The sequence below is a fragment of the Apis dorsata genome, unplaced genomic scaffold (assembly GCF_000469605.1).
Source record: "Apis dorsata unplaced genomic scaffold, Apis dorsata 1.3 scaffold_465, whole genome shotgun sequence".
NCBI lineage: Eukaryota > Metazoa > Arthropoda > Insecta > Hymenoptera > Apidae > Apis > Apis dorsata.
This window is the reverse complement of record NW_006263705.1, coordinates 406,553-414,702: the sequence shown is the minus strand read 5'-3', so window position 1 is coordinate 414,702 and position 8,150 is coordinate 406,553.

The following is an 8,150-nucleotide window of genomic DNA, read 5'->3' as shown; positions in this document are numbered from 1 at the left end:
TCTTTCTTTCTCTCTTTCTTTTGTAATTTTCGTATTTTCTTTCTTTCATTTCTGGTTACCGTTGCCCTTGTTAATATTTCTTTTGTTCTATCTTATAAAGACTATCTTATAAAGAATTGGCAAGAATGGGTTGAAAATTAAAATTTCAAACAAAGTTATATTAAATAATAACTTTGTTTAAAATGCTCGAATAACATTTATTCGTGATTATTATAGTTGGCCCGGAATAATCTTGGTTTTAAATTATTAATAAATTATTCGAATAGCTTATTGAAGTAATTTTATTCCTAGATTCAATCATTAAAATTTTGTCCATCTCTGCTCTATTATCCTTGATCCTCATTAGAAGATTAAAAATTCCATTGAAGAAATTTTGATTCTGATCAATTTTGGATTTAATAAACGATGTATTATAAAGATGGAAAGAAATTATAAATCAAAATGGAGAAAGCATAACAAAATCTTCATAAAATACTTCATTTTTTAAAAAAAGAAATGATTTTTATTGATCAAAACTATATTATATAGAGATGAACTATGATTTATTCTATTATGTTTCAGAATTCATTTTTGCTCATGAAATTATTGCAATTTAATTTATTGTAATTAATTTTTTTGAATGAATTGTAGAAAATTTGTATAAGAAAATATAAACGTTACTCAATGCAAATAGTTGATAACAATGTATAAAGCCTTAATAAATATTCGCTTGAGCTTTTCATTTTCATAATTTTTTCAAATAAATGTAAATTAATGTATAAGATTAAGATAATCAAGACTGTAATTTATTCCGAGTCATTGCTATGTCTTCCATTCGTTTAAAAATTATTCATTCACCGCACAAAATATCTTTTCGTGTTGGAAACATAGATCGACAAATCGACGTACATCTGATCCCTCTCGAATAATTTCGTATTCAACTCTCATATATCGATTTTAACCTTGTACAACGCGAAACAAACGCAATCGAACTTCGCGTATCGGGACAACCAAATTTCAATACGAGTTGCACGAAATCACGTTTGATATAGGACGAGAAAGTTTTTACATGGGCACACAGTTTGTCAATACAAATCGCAGTGTAAATTTGACATACGATTTATGACAAACAGAGAAACGTGAATACATTGTTTCACCGTAGCAAATTTGCGAGGGATTACCGTCACAGACTATTGTTCCCTTTGTTATAAACTCGATATAATATATCGAATCGTTTTAAACCTTCGATTTTCTATCTAGTATCTTGATATATCGATTAATCAGTAGCTAAGCAATTTTTGGACTCGATTTAATTCAACGTATAGACTTTACGTTATTAAAATCATCATAGGATAAATGTTTTTCATTGTCATTATATGACAAGAGGATTAATAATAATAAAATTTGGAAAAAATTATTTACAATTAAACGAATATATCATTAGTAAATATTTCAGAAAGGTTTTGCATTTTTTACTTTATATTTCCTCAATTTTTTTTCCCTTAAATTTAAAAAGAGATGATAATTACGTTCATTTTTATATTTGATTAATTAAACTTAATTAATTAAACTTGATTAAGTGTTAAAATTTAAGCCTTAAAAAAAATTAATAATTATATAGATATAAATGTCTTTAAAAACTTTAAAAGTTAAAACTTCTAAGAGATAAACTCGTAAATAATTTAAATAGTAAAATTTAATTTACAATAACTTTTTTTCATAAAATTTGTTTTATTTTAAATTGTTTTAACATTAAAAATATTATAAAATAAATATTATAGTATGTAATAAAATAATAAAATTAATTTATATTGATATTAGTTATAAATTTTGCATAATCTTAGAAAAATTCAGCTCTTAAAAATTTTTTTAGAAAGTGTTAATTTTATAATAAACATTCATACATTTGTATTATTTTATTTTTACGTTTATTATACAAAAACTTTTATCATTTTATCAATTTGTCTAATTTTAATTTTATGTATTTAATTGATTTATACGTAATTCTCGTCGGTTGTCAATTAACAAGTGATATTGATTTTTTATATGTTTTGACATAACTCTTCGATATTTCATCAATCTGTGCAATTTTATTTTCGCGTTTTATATGTTTTCATATATAAATATAAATTTTCTAAATATTGTTGATGATTAACTGACTACCTAATATAATTTGAACATATATGAAATATGAAATATGAAACTGTTAATATTTGGTAATTCTGATGGATGGTTTATCGAAATATTAAAGAAATAATTTTAAGATTGATAATTAAAAATGAAATCATTCTATATAAATAATCGATAAAATCTAACATAATCATATCTAATACATGATTTTGAAAAGAAAATATTTTATAATGTTACTTTTATCGGATTTATATTATTTTATTTCAATTGAATAATAATTGTAATGAAGAGAAGATAAAAACATATATAATTTATAATTAAATTTAATGTTTAAATTTATAATCTTTCTCAGTAAATGTCATTTTATTTAAATAAATACAAATATCAATATGATATGAGTTAATTTCATAACAATTGAATTAATTATATTAATATGTATAATAAATATGTGCCAATGTATTTTACAACAATTAAATTATAAATTCATGATATAATGTACAATAATATATAATTGATCTTATTTATTCTTTTATTTTTTGTTTTTACACTCGAGTCACACACTATTGATCACCAATCAAATACTCTTTCCAATTAAACATGATCTATCAGATATGTTTTGTAATACTAAAAATAAAAAATAAAAAAATCAATCGTTAAACTATTTATAATAATTCCTTTTATTTAGTGTTATATAATCCATATTTCAAGCAATACAGTGATTACGATATCTTATTTTTATTTGTATAACGATGATTATGTAACCAAAAGTGTTGTGAATATTATGACTGACTTATTAATTGATAATGTCAATATTTAATTGATACACATCCAAATATTTATTAAAATGAAACTTAAAATTTATTATTTTTCAATTAAAAGATTTTCAAATTCATTAGATAAGAAAATTGCATTGCATTTAATGATAAAATTAGAATTATTTTATTTCTTATTTAATATAAGAAGATTATTGAAATCAAAAATCGAATGATGATGAAAATTCTGATGTAAGGATTAACTTGATTGTACAAGAGAAAGAAATCTTCACGACTATCGATGTCAATGATATTTATACAAAGATAGTTTGCATGCCTAGAAATGAGAATACCAGGCAGTACCGTGATCGAAGCATGTTTAAGTCAACAGAGTCGAATGTTTTTCTTAATTATGGTATCTGCAGGAGACAATATAATGGTTATCAGCTCAAGAACAAGTTATGAATTTGTAAAAGAATTCCATTCATGATATCCATATATTTTCCTTGAATTCGCATATCTTTAGAAGATTTAATATTTCTTGATATTATTTATTTTTTTTATTTAGATATTGGAGATAATACATATATATTGTGAGAATTCAAAAATACGAAAATTTATGTTTCAATAATGATATAAATAAAATATAACAAATAATTTTATTATTTTTGTGAAAAAATTATTGTTGTTATCTTCTTATTTTCATATTATCATGCACCTTGAGCTGAAAATATTGACGTTAAAAATTTTTAATTACCAAATCATATTTTATGAATGAATTATTGAATATTTTACATAACTGAATAAAAATAGTTCATTTGATTTGGTAATTATTTGAGATAAAAATGACCTTACTCGATATCTATGAAATAATCATTGATTTTTAAATAGTTGCAAGGAAAAATAATTGAAAAAAATGAAACTTTAATTACAATTGTTTATTTCTCTTATTGTATAATTCTTTTTTTTGTAAGACAATTTGAACTTTGTTTTTAAAATTTAAAAAAAATTTATAATTAATAAATAAACTGTAATGAAATTTATATTATATATAATTATCAAGATATCAACATAAATATTATGTCATTTATTTTTTTTTATAATTTTATCCTAAATATTTCAAATATCCAGAAATATAAATATCTCTATGCAATATATCTACAAAATAATACACAATTTATTAAAAACATTTATTTAAAATTACAGATAATATTACAAAAAATATTAGCATGAGATTTGAAGAAATTTCATGGATAATTCATTAATTTATCCGATGAAAGAGGAATCATGTTGTGCCAATCGAGAAAATATCTTTGACAGAATAGCTTTCATACATATTTGAATTGTAATTTCGTGTCGTTTCGTGTTGAAGATACCGAAGATAAAGTCTATACGTCCATCTGGTCGCGTTTACCAATTGTTCCTTGATTCGTGAGAGTCACGCAGCTGGCAGTGCCGTCGTGGTACTATCATTTTTATTGCAACAACTGATAACTTCACCGATATACACTTTAATAAGAAAAGGATTAGAGAGTTCAAGCAATTTCAGAAAACTTTCCTCCAATATTCGACAAGTACGACAATGATAATATCCTTTGCATAACTAAGAAGAAAATAACATTTTATTAAAATCTTCCTCCAAAGTCTTCCTCAAAAAATTTCAAGTTTGAGAACTAAAATCCTGCTTTCTAGGAATAATTATCTAAGAACTGTTTACTTTTTATTACGAAACTTTGTATGATCGTAAAATTATTCGCCACAAAATTAAACGTATCCGTGTTCATTTCGTGTTCTCGATTTTATTTTCGTGGCAAGCTTCTTATTCCTTAGGGAGGATTTACCCAAGAACAACAAAGACACAAGAAATATCGAACGCGTACGATTTCTCGTAGCAGAGCATCGTATGCATCGTTTGTGTGTGCTTCACAGTATACGCGCAAACGTGCAATTTCTTCGACGAGATGGAAGAAATCGATGGCACTTTGGCAACCCAGTCGAGCATTGTGCGATCGTGCAAGACAGGCTTAGCGATCCATTGCACATCTCACGTGTTCACGGGTGTATATGCGTACATAGAGAACGTATACGCAATTTCCTAGCCCTGAATTCAGCCAACTGTTTAACAATTCCGCCAAGCGAAAAGAGATCGTATCAGTTTGAGTTCATTGTTATTAAATGTTTATCTTCGAAGGATTCGTTCCACTCGATTGTACGACTATGCATTTCTGATAGAAATTTGCTGATTGATATTTCTTTTCCTAAATCTCATTTATCTTTGGATCAATTGTATTTTATTTTAATATTTCTATATATATTTATACATATACATGTTATTTCTATAAGAAATAATATTAAATAGATTTAAAATTTCTTTTTCCTTTTATTTTAGAAACGTGCACTAAACTTTCTGAGTCTTTTCTTTAAAGTATTCAAAAAGCAAGCAAATCGGAAAGTAATTGAATAGAATCACAGACGAGATATCTTTTTTTGAATAGAATCTGTTCATGAATTGAATCTGAAACGAGATATAAACCTCAATAGCTGCGATCATTAAGAGATATTAAATGATTGATGTCGTTCGTCACGCATATACAGGATATCCGTTTCAATCACAATTTTTCAAAGTTTTCCATTAATCTTATAAGAAAGTTTGTTCCAAAAAAAAAATGTCAATTTGCAACAATCTTAAATTATAAAAATGTGGAAAAATCAACAACAAACGATATATGTATCGGTAAAAGTAAGCAAACCTTTCATCTCTTTCATTTCGCAACGATAGTTAACGATAACTATCGAGGTCCAAGCTAAGAATCGTCGTGGAACTTTCTAGAAACTCGCCGATCGCGAATCGTTTTGCTAAAAAGAATCCAATTTTGGTGTTCCCGCGTGAAAAGCTGTCGAGGTTTCTCGGTCTCTTTCGCGAACTTTGAAGGAAATTGAATTCCAATCCGTGATAGCCCGGCTGCTGGGCAATTATCGATGATTTAACCAGAGGCGAGCTGTGCGCCCATGGGGCCGATTAAAGAAACTTGACAAACGTGGACGCAGAAAATTGTTCCGCTTCGAGTTACGTTGCGACAGGCCGTCGTGGGATTTCACACTTTCCTGGTTTTGCGGTGAAACGAAAACCGCCGTTCTGCGGCCTCGTGACCGAGGAAACGGAGGAGAACCGCGTTGAAAAAATAGTAATCGGTGGTTATTTGCCGTTGATGAACGTTTTTCGTCCGAAACGGTTCATTGCTTGCCACGCGACATTGGTGACTCTTACTTTCGAACGAATTTCACTGTTCTATTGATGGAAAACGACGAAGAAGATAAAATCGAGTAAAACTTATTATTTAGTCTCGAGGGGAATGTCTTATGATAAATATAAATCTGATCTAAATAGACTACGTAATTAGATTGTGATTACGTAATTTCAATGTGATCTTTATAAAATTATATGCAAAGTATATTTAAATGTAATATATGTCTTAAGTTAATTTAACTTAATCCAATTAGAACCGAACGAACGTAAAAATTTATATCGATGAGTAAATTAGAATGAATTTATAAAAAATATTATAGTTTTATTTATTGTTTGTACCTCTTGAATATAAATATTCATATAATTTCAGAGCAATATTGGATTATATTTTATTTTAATTGTGTTTCAATTTAAAGTCAAATAAAAATTCAATTGTTAGATATCGGATTAAAGTAACACATGTATGTCTCATTCTATCTAAATTTATTTCAAACTCAAGACAATCCAAATCTAATTCTTTATTTTAGACATAGATCTAGATTCTATTCTCTACAACTATCTTATACAAAACTATCCAAAACTATCTTAAATTTTAAAAATACGAAATATAATGTTGAAAATATTTTTGTGATATCTATAAAATTATCTTCACGTACTATGATTTCTTGCAATTTTTTTTTAAAATTTTGTATGTTTTATGTTAAAAACAAAGGTCATATATATTATAATAATTATTATCATTATATTATAATAATTATTTACGCCCACGATAAGTTGAATTTCATTTTCTCAATAACCTCGACATTTTTAATAATTTTTTTAATGGATTTTCAATAATTTATTACAAACAAATATTGATAACACTTTCCAATAATGAACTAAGTAAAATAATTACATATAAATAATTATATCAATTTAAATCCTAAATATGAATCAATATCATTTCGTTATCAATATTTCACGTAAATTAGTGATAAAATTATGATATTCTGTGTATAATTTCTTCGGAAAATGATTTTATTTAATTAATATTTTCGATATCAATGATAAATATATTTATATTTATATATAAATATGCATATCTTATAAATATTTCTATATACAAGAATATTTTTGAATAATTAATTTTACAGGACAAATAAAAAATGACAATTGATTCTTATTTATTAAAATATAAATGATTTATATTTGTTTTAGATGAAACGAGATGAAAACAGAGCAAAATAACGATGGTATGACAAAAATAAAATTCACAAACTTTAAATTTCAATTGTTCATAATTTAATTGATAATCTAATCAATTTTGTTCATCAATTTTTATTTGTAATCTATCCATTATAAAGGTATTCCATATCTTCTTTTTTTTTTTCTTTTTTAGACAATTATTCAGAATAATGCAACTCTTACCTATGATTTTTGGATTTATTGTAAAAATTTTTTATAAAATATTCGAAAAATATTCTCAAATATTTAAATTAATATATGAAATATTTTACATTATGATTCATGAAAAAAATCAGAATTCAATAACTCAACTTTTATATCACTCTTTTTAAGTGTTGCTATTAGGTGATTATATTAAAAAAACGATAAGCATTAATGCATGCTTACGCAGATATTTAGGCGGATATATATATATGTACATATACATATATATAAAAGAAATTCTATATATAAGAATTATTTTTTTTAAATATCTCGAAAAGTAAAATTGCATGACAATAGCATGCAAAAAATAATGTTATTCTTATTATCCTTTATAATAAATTTAAAAATTATCAAAATGAGAATTATTCTGAATAATTACTGGAAAAAAAAAGGAAGATACATATATAATAGATAGATATATTCGAGGTATCTACATACCAGTGCCAATGAATGCTATTTTTTTTTGCAACTCGAAGAATGTAAATAAATAATAAATAAAATAAATTTGAAAATTAATAAAAATTTAATAATTACAAATATTGATAGTTACAGTATGGAATTCATGACCAGGAAGTGACGACATCATTTTATAAATATAAATATATTTATAGAAT